The following is a 7,701-nucleotide window of genomic DNA, read 5'->3' as shown; positions in this document are numbered from 1 at the left end:
ATATATATATATATATATATATATATATATATATAAATATATATATATATATATATATATATATATATATATATATATATATATATATATATATATATATATATATATATATATATATATATATATATATATATATATATATATATATATATATATATATATATATATATATATATATATATATATATATATATATATATATATATATATATATATATATATATATATATATATATATATATATATATATATATATATATATATATCTATATATATATATATATATATAATATATATATATATATATATATATATATATATATATATATATATATATATATATATATATTATATATATATATATATATATATATATATATATATGTATATATATTGTACACTTGACAAGGCTGTTGAGTTCATGTTCACCTTGCATAGACAAGGAATCTAGAAAAAGAAGAAAAGTACTTGTACTATTTCGATTAACATGGATACAAAGTGAATAAACAGAAGTAACGAATTACCAAAGTGAAAAAATAATTTACTTTCCTACACCTTAAAAGAAATTCATGAATTTATATAAGTTTTTAACCCATCGAACAAACTATTGCATTATATTCCTAGGTGATATTTGGTCGAGTCTAATGTCGGTACCTTATTTCATTCGCGATTTTAGGCATCTGCTGAAACGGCCTATCAGCTGTGTTTGGAGAGGGCCATTGCAAACACTAGACGCGTTTGACTCTGACCAGCTATCGAGATGGCATCTCTCTCTCTCTCTCTCTCTCTCTCTCTCTCTCTCTCTCTCTCTCTCTCTCTTGTGAAGCAGTATAAAATGAAAACAAAATCATACTATAATGGGCGTAATGTCTGTCTGTCTGTCTGTCATTCAATCACGGCCAAACGGCTAGTCAGATGGGCATGAAACTTGGCAGGGGTTATGGTGAGGACCACTAAGATGGTTTGTTATGGGGTTTCATCCAACCTACCCCCTCCTTTGTAGGGGGTGGGGGTGAGAAGGGATTCCCTGAAACGGAGCTGTTTTTGAACGTGAAACGAGGCTGGTTATTCCCGTAGACTTAGTTACTTTACGATTTTTCATACATAATTTCTGTACAACTTCCCCGGAGAAAGTCGCGAATATTTCAGCTCGGACACAATAGAAGATGAAAATTATCATCAATATCCGCAAGATTATTTGAATAACTTAAATCCATCGGGACTGCCAGTGCACAAAATAACGTTGAAGAAGTACTGCCCGGTAATGTTGCTTTGGAATTTCGATCCTGGCAATGGACATAGTAAAAAGGAAACTAACAAGTTCCTACTTTCTACTCTTTTTTGGAAGACACAGGATCATAAGAGCACTTATCAGTAGCCATAACGCACTGACATACAAGTTGTGTCAATGCAGTAACATAATGAAAAGAAAGATACTTTATTATTTGTATCACCGGGCAAAGTAATTGACAATGAAACGAACCAATCAAGATCCTGTTCCGTTAATGAAATGTCACCGACAACCGAGAGAGAGAGAGAGAGAGAGAGAGAGAGAGCCATTTAACGACATTAATGCACTACAATTTTATAATTTTATCTTGCTATCGAAAAATGAGAGAGAGAAAGAGTGAGGAGATAATTTGTGATTTGAGAGCTAAGTAATCCGATAATCCCATCACCGTCTTCGTTACTTGACTTACATTGAGAGAGAGAGAGAGAGAGAGAGAGAGAGAGAGAGAGAGAGAATATCATTAAAAGAGGGGAAACAACAATGAATAAGAATTTCTCTGCGTTCAGTGATCGTCCCTTGAATTACATTAAGAGAGAGAGAGAGAGAAAGAGAGAGAGACTATTCGTGTAACCACCCTTGTTTTAATATTGCTGAACGAATAGATATAAATTTTTCACTTCTGCACCCGTATTTATGGGTAAGTTTGTTAGTGTATGTTATGAAAACTAAACAATCGGAATTACTTTGTAAAAGAAAACCCAGCCTCTAGGCCACAATTTCTCTCTCTCTCTCTCTCTCTATCTCTCTCTCATATCCGTTTTTGTCTGTTTGTGATTCTCACTCCTGCTACGTTGTCATTTAAACTGAACTGGCACGTTCCTTACAATGAGAATTTCAATGTATAGAGTTTCAATGAATAGAGTTGTAATGCCTTCTGATATGTCAATATTGCATGAAAAAAGCAATAATTATTGTAGGGATATTTATATTTATTAAAGCTGTTTTTACCGTTTACAGTCAGCGAGTTTTATGTAAACTAAATTTGACCCAAAAAGAAATATGTTTAAATAAATTATTACTTCCGCCATCAGGGATCAACCTTGAGTGCCGATATTGTAGAACCCTTTTCTGTTGCCTCACCAACCTATCATCCTTGCAAATAAAACTCTAACAGAGAGAGAGAGAGAGGAGAGAGAGAGAGAGAGAGAGAGAGAGAGAGAGATCAGGACATTACAAATACTAACACAGCTTCCATTAATATCATTTATCGGCAGGAGAGACGAGTTACATTGGCACTTACTTCACTGTGCACTAGCCCTCTGATGTACGTTAAGCTGCTAGGATTTGGTTAGCAAACGCAGAGAGAGAGAGAGAGAGAGAGAGAGAGAGAGAGAGAGAGAGAGAGAGAGAGAGAGAGAGAGAGAGAGAGAGGAGATCGTGAAATTGGGGCTAAGCGGCTGGGTTTCCTTTTACAAAGTATTTCCGATTGTTTAGTTTTCATAACATATTTTTGTTCCCATTTCATAGTGCTTCAGAGAGAGAGAGAGAGAGAGAGACAGAGAGAGAGAGAGAGAGAGAGACAGAGACAGAGTTTGGCTTTTACTGCTAAGGTTTAAGATAATGATTTTCTTGTCTTTACTCAGTTATATTTATGAATTATATTTTATTATCGAATAAGATTGTTCTTATTCATTAATTTTTGCAGGGGCATAAAAAAAAAAAATATTCTAGATATATATATTTATATATTTATATATATATATTTTAGATTATATATATATATATATATATTAATTATATGGAATTAACGGATTTAGAATTTAGATAATTGGTAAACGTTGGCTTTTATCCATCGATTGGGTGCATAATGGAACTTTATGTATAGTGCCTCGATGTTATTCTGAAGAGCTTTTTTTATAGATTAATAACTAACATGTTTAGCTTGTGTGTGTGTGTACTATATATATATATATATATATATATATATATATATATATATATATATATATATATATATATATATATATATATATATCTGAAACTTCCTTGTCGAAAATTTCGAATTAACAAGGCAACAATCATATTGGACTGATATCGAATCATTTCAAAAGTTGAGAAAATTTATGGAATCTATAAGGAAACAAATATAGCTACAGAATTTAATGGGACGAAAATATTTTTTTGGAAAAATTTTCACAGTACTTTACCTTTTCCTCTTCACTTTTTCTTTCACTCTTTGAGGTCGGTTCAGGGTTTTTGCCGTTAAAGAGAGAGAAAGAGGAAAAAAAACGGAAACAACATAGGCGGCGAAAAAGTTTTCACCACCATTCGGTTTCTTTTCAACATGAGACTGAAAACAAAGAAGGACTTGGAAAAAGACGGGAAACGGTGCAGAAAGGAACAAACAAAAAATGGAAAAGGTTTCCAGAGCTTCAAGAGTAAGTGGCGTTGGTTCAAATTCTCGCAAGATATGTATTGAACCTTAAAATATTCATTAGAGTGACCTTATGTTTATGTGTATATATATTATATATATATATATATATCTATGTATATATATATATATAATATCTATATATATATATATATATATATAAAATATTAAATATATAAATATATATATATATATATATATATATATATATATATATATATATATATATATATATTATATATATATATATATACTATACATATATATATATATATATATATATATATATCTAATATATATATATATATATATATATATATAATATATTATATATATAAATATATAAATATATATATATATATATATATATATATAAATAAATATATAAAAATATATAATACATATATATATAATCTCAGGTGACTCATCTATAAAAGCAGCGGAATCTGGCCATTGTTGTGGTAGCAGCATGGAATATTGCTATCCATTTTTAGAAATAGGAGATGCGATGTTAGACACGAATTAATTATTCAAAGTTAACATAGAACGATATATTCGATCAGTGATTCTTAAACTTGGAGGGGGCGGCCGAGATAGGTGACTATTATTATTATTATTATTATTATTATTATTATTATTATTATTATTATTATTACTAGCAAACTTACCCATACGGGTGCAGAAGTGAAAAATTTATATATACTATTTGTTTCAGCAATATTAAAATAAGGGCGATTTTTATACATACCTACTACAGAACCTCTTTGTCTTTGTACACAATACTATCAGTTTGTCCACAAGTTCATTTCAAGTTGGCAGAGTCAGTTGCTCTGCCCATCGCCCACATATAGTTGGCCATGCGGTGAACCATGGGTGACGTCAAAAGGACAGAAACACGCCAAACACCAATCCAATAGTCTGGCCTATTGCGTGAACATGGGTGACGGCAGAAACAAAAAAACGCCAACACAATCCATAGTCTGCCCTGCGACTTGTTTGCAGTGAATGAGAAGGCCAGGCTGATGGGAAACTGCCTGCGCCGTAACTGGAAAGGAAACTGGTTGTGTCGAAGGCATCAGAGGAATCCGGGGGATGAACAGACGTTTGCCAGTGTGGGCCCAGGGCCCTTGCTATCACTGTTTCGATAACTTGGGGAGTTTTAGCTCCATAAACTGGTGTACCTCGTTCCATTGCAATATGTCCATTGGCAGGATCGAAATTCCGAAGCAACATTACGGGCAGTACTTCTTCAACGTATATTTTGTGCACTGGCAGTCCCAGATTGATTTAAGTTATTCAAAAAATCTTGCCGATATTGATGATAATTTTCATCTTCTATTGTGTCCGAGCTGAAATATTTGCGACTTTCTCCGGGGAAGTTGTTGATCATGTGCTCGTTGACACTATTGACGACTTCATTGGTTGAAGCTATTACAGCTCGCGAACATAGCCACGACGGGTCCGCATAACTCTCACTTAATTCATCAAAGACAAACTTGCAAATATCGAAACAGAAGAGGATTCTAGCACAAATTCCGGGTGAACATCAATCGTATTTCTCGGAGGCTCAATGTACGAACAGTTCCCTGATCCTATGTCTCTGAGATAGGACACAAATGTGGCATCGGATGAATTGCGAACTCTCATGGTGAGTGTTAGTTTCAGTTCTGTTACTGACTTGCAGATGTATGATGCCTTCAAGGTTGCGTTGACTATCTGTGCTCGACTTCCGCGTTTCACAACGGGAAGAATTTGCTTCCAATCACCAACAAGCAGAACGTAGATTCCTCCAAACAACTCTTGATTCTTCCTAATGTTACGCAATGATCGATCCAAACATTCGAAAAACAGTTTGTCACTTTGGCTGACTTCATCAATTATGATCAAGTCTGTCATCCAGAAGAGCTGTGCACTTGCATGTTGGTCAGACACCTGGCAAGTGGATTCAGGAGTGATGTTGATGGGAATCTTGAAGCAAGAGTGAAGCGTTCGACCATTGTGGAGTAAGGTAGCTGCAATGCCAGAAAGAGCAGTGGCGAGTACGACTTTCTTCTCCGAGCGAAGAAAATCTATTATGGCATTTATCAGGTATGCCTTCCCAGTTCCACCGCTTGCACTCAGGGCGAAAATCTTGTGCTCAGAGTTTCCATTGAAAACCGCATTTACTACCGTATCATATACATGTCTTTGTTCAGTGTTCAAGGTATCATGAACCTCTACGCTTGATCTTCTCAGACTGTCAGTATCATAGTCTATTTCTTCAACTATGATTCTTGACATCACTTCGTGAGATACACCAAATTCGTAAAGTAACCGAGTCTACAGGAATAACCAGCCTTGTTTCACGGCCAGAAACAGCTCCGTTTCAGGGAATCCCTTCTCACCCCCACCCCCTACAAAGGAGGGAGGTAGGTTGGATGAAACCCCATTACAAACCATCTCAGGGGTCCCCACCATAACCATGCCAAGTTTCATACCCATCTGACCAGCCGTTTGGCCGTGATTGAATGACAGACAGACAGACAGACATTACGCCCATTATAGTATGATTATTATTATTATTATCGTATGATGTCAATTACAAAATTGCCAAAAAATAATCCATTGAAATTTGATACACCCCATCCTTATACTCGTATAAGCATTTAAGTATAATAGTATACAAATCGATAACAAATTATTTATAGTTTATAGTTAGCAAACGTTTCAGGGGTAGGGATCCTGGGGTCTATACACAATGCAAAAAAAATGGTGGGGCGGGGTGAGGGGAGCAAGTAAAAAATGATAAAAAAACACGGGATTATGTAAAGCTGACACTAAAAAACTATTTCATAGTTGTGCGAGTATATGCAAATACGCTTCAGTCATGTGTTGTACAAAACTGCATATCACTGCGAATAAATCATGGCTTCAGCCCTTTTACCTGAGGATTCCGTCATGTCAAGTATGCATATGTATATATGCAAGCATTCCTATTTTATATACGTGTAATGCAAGACTATCGGTAATCACACAATTTTATTTCCATTAATCACGGCGAGATCATAAAGCACTGTCCAATGCAGTATCATTACTGAGGTCTTATTAGAGTCAAAGGGATGTTTTTTATGCTTATAACTATATATATTTAAATATTTAGAATATAAATATTTAAAATTTCATGTGTTTCAGTCTTGGGGGGAGTGTGCTGGGCCTTTGTTGTGGCACTTTAGAAATGATAAACTAGATCACTAAAAGTGATATAATATATATATATATATATATATATATATATATATATATAATATATATATATATATATATATATATATATATATATATATATATATATATATATATCTATACCGTTCTAAGATATGGCGGTTACCAGTAACTCAAAAATAGAAGATTGTTGTATCAGGAAGTACATCCCAAGTATATATATATATATATATATATATATATATATATATATATATATATTATATATATATATAGTCAAACTTTGAGTCGAATATATATATATATATATATGTATATAAATTTATATATATATATTATATTATTATATATATATATATATATATATATATATAAATTTATGAGTCGACGACTTACCACAAAAGTTGTGATTAGCAAAGCGTGGTTTCGAACCACGGACCTCTGGGTTAAGGGCCCAGCACACTTCCACTGCGCCACTCTGCTTCGTGAAGGTTATGGGATCTGAGGGTCTCCTCAATTCCTTATTATAGCTCAAATTTTCAGTAAACGAAATTCGGGGCCCCAGGGTGGATTTCTTGAAATGGGAAGGTTAGCACATCTGGAGTATCCTGATTATTGCATTAATCACCTAAAAAGAGACGAGTTTTCCTACACATCTTGAGATTTTCAATAAGATAAAAAAAATGCGGAACCTGGGCATCTCCTGACATTTACTATGATTAAGCAGAAGCTTCGCGCTAAATGTAATTCAATTTATACAAGTCACTAAGTAAACAAACTTCTAGTTAGGAAAGTTACAGTGGGACAGTAAACCAACACCGCTAATCTTTTACTC

General features: G+C 33.5%; 1 non-coding gene across 1 annotated transcript; it reads right to left on the bottom strand.

The window, feature by feature from the left end:
- Positions 1–7,277: 7,277 nt before the first annotated feature.
- Positions 7,278–7,349, bottom strand: Trnak-cuu (transfer RNA lysine (anticodon CUU)). The gene has a single exon. It is a non-coding gene; the product is annotated as a tRNA-Lys (tRNA).
- Between the last annotated feature and the right edge of the window lie 352 nt (positions 7,350–7,701).

The sequence above is a fragment of the Macrobrachium nipponense genome, chromosome 12, assembly GCF_015104395.2.
Source record: "Macrobrachium nipponense isolate FS-2020 chromosome 12, ASM1510439v2, whole genome shotgun sequence".
NCBI lineage: Eukaryota > Metazoa > Arthropoda > Malacostraca > Decapoda > Palaemonidae > Macrobrachium > Macrobrachium nipponense.
The sequence above is the reverse complement of the archived record's forward strand: the minus strand, read 5'-3'. Positions and strand labels throughout refer to the sequence as shown.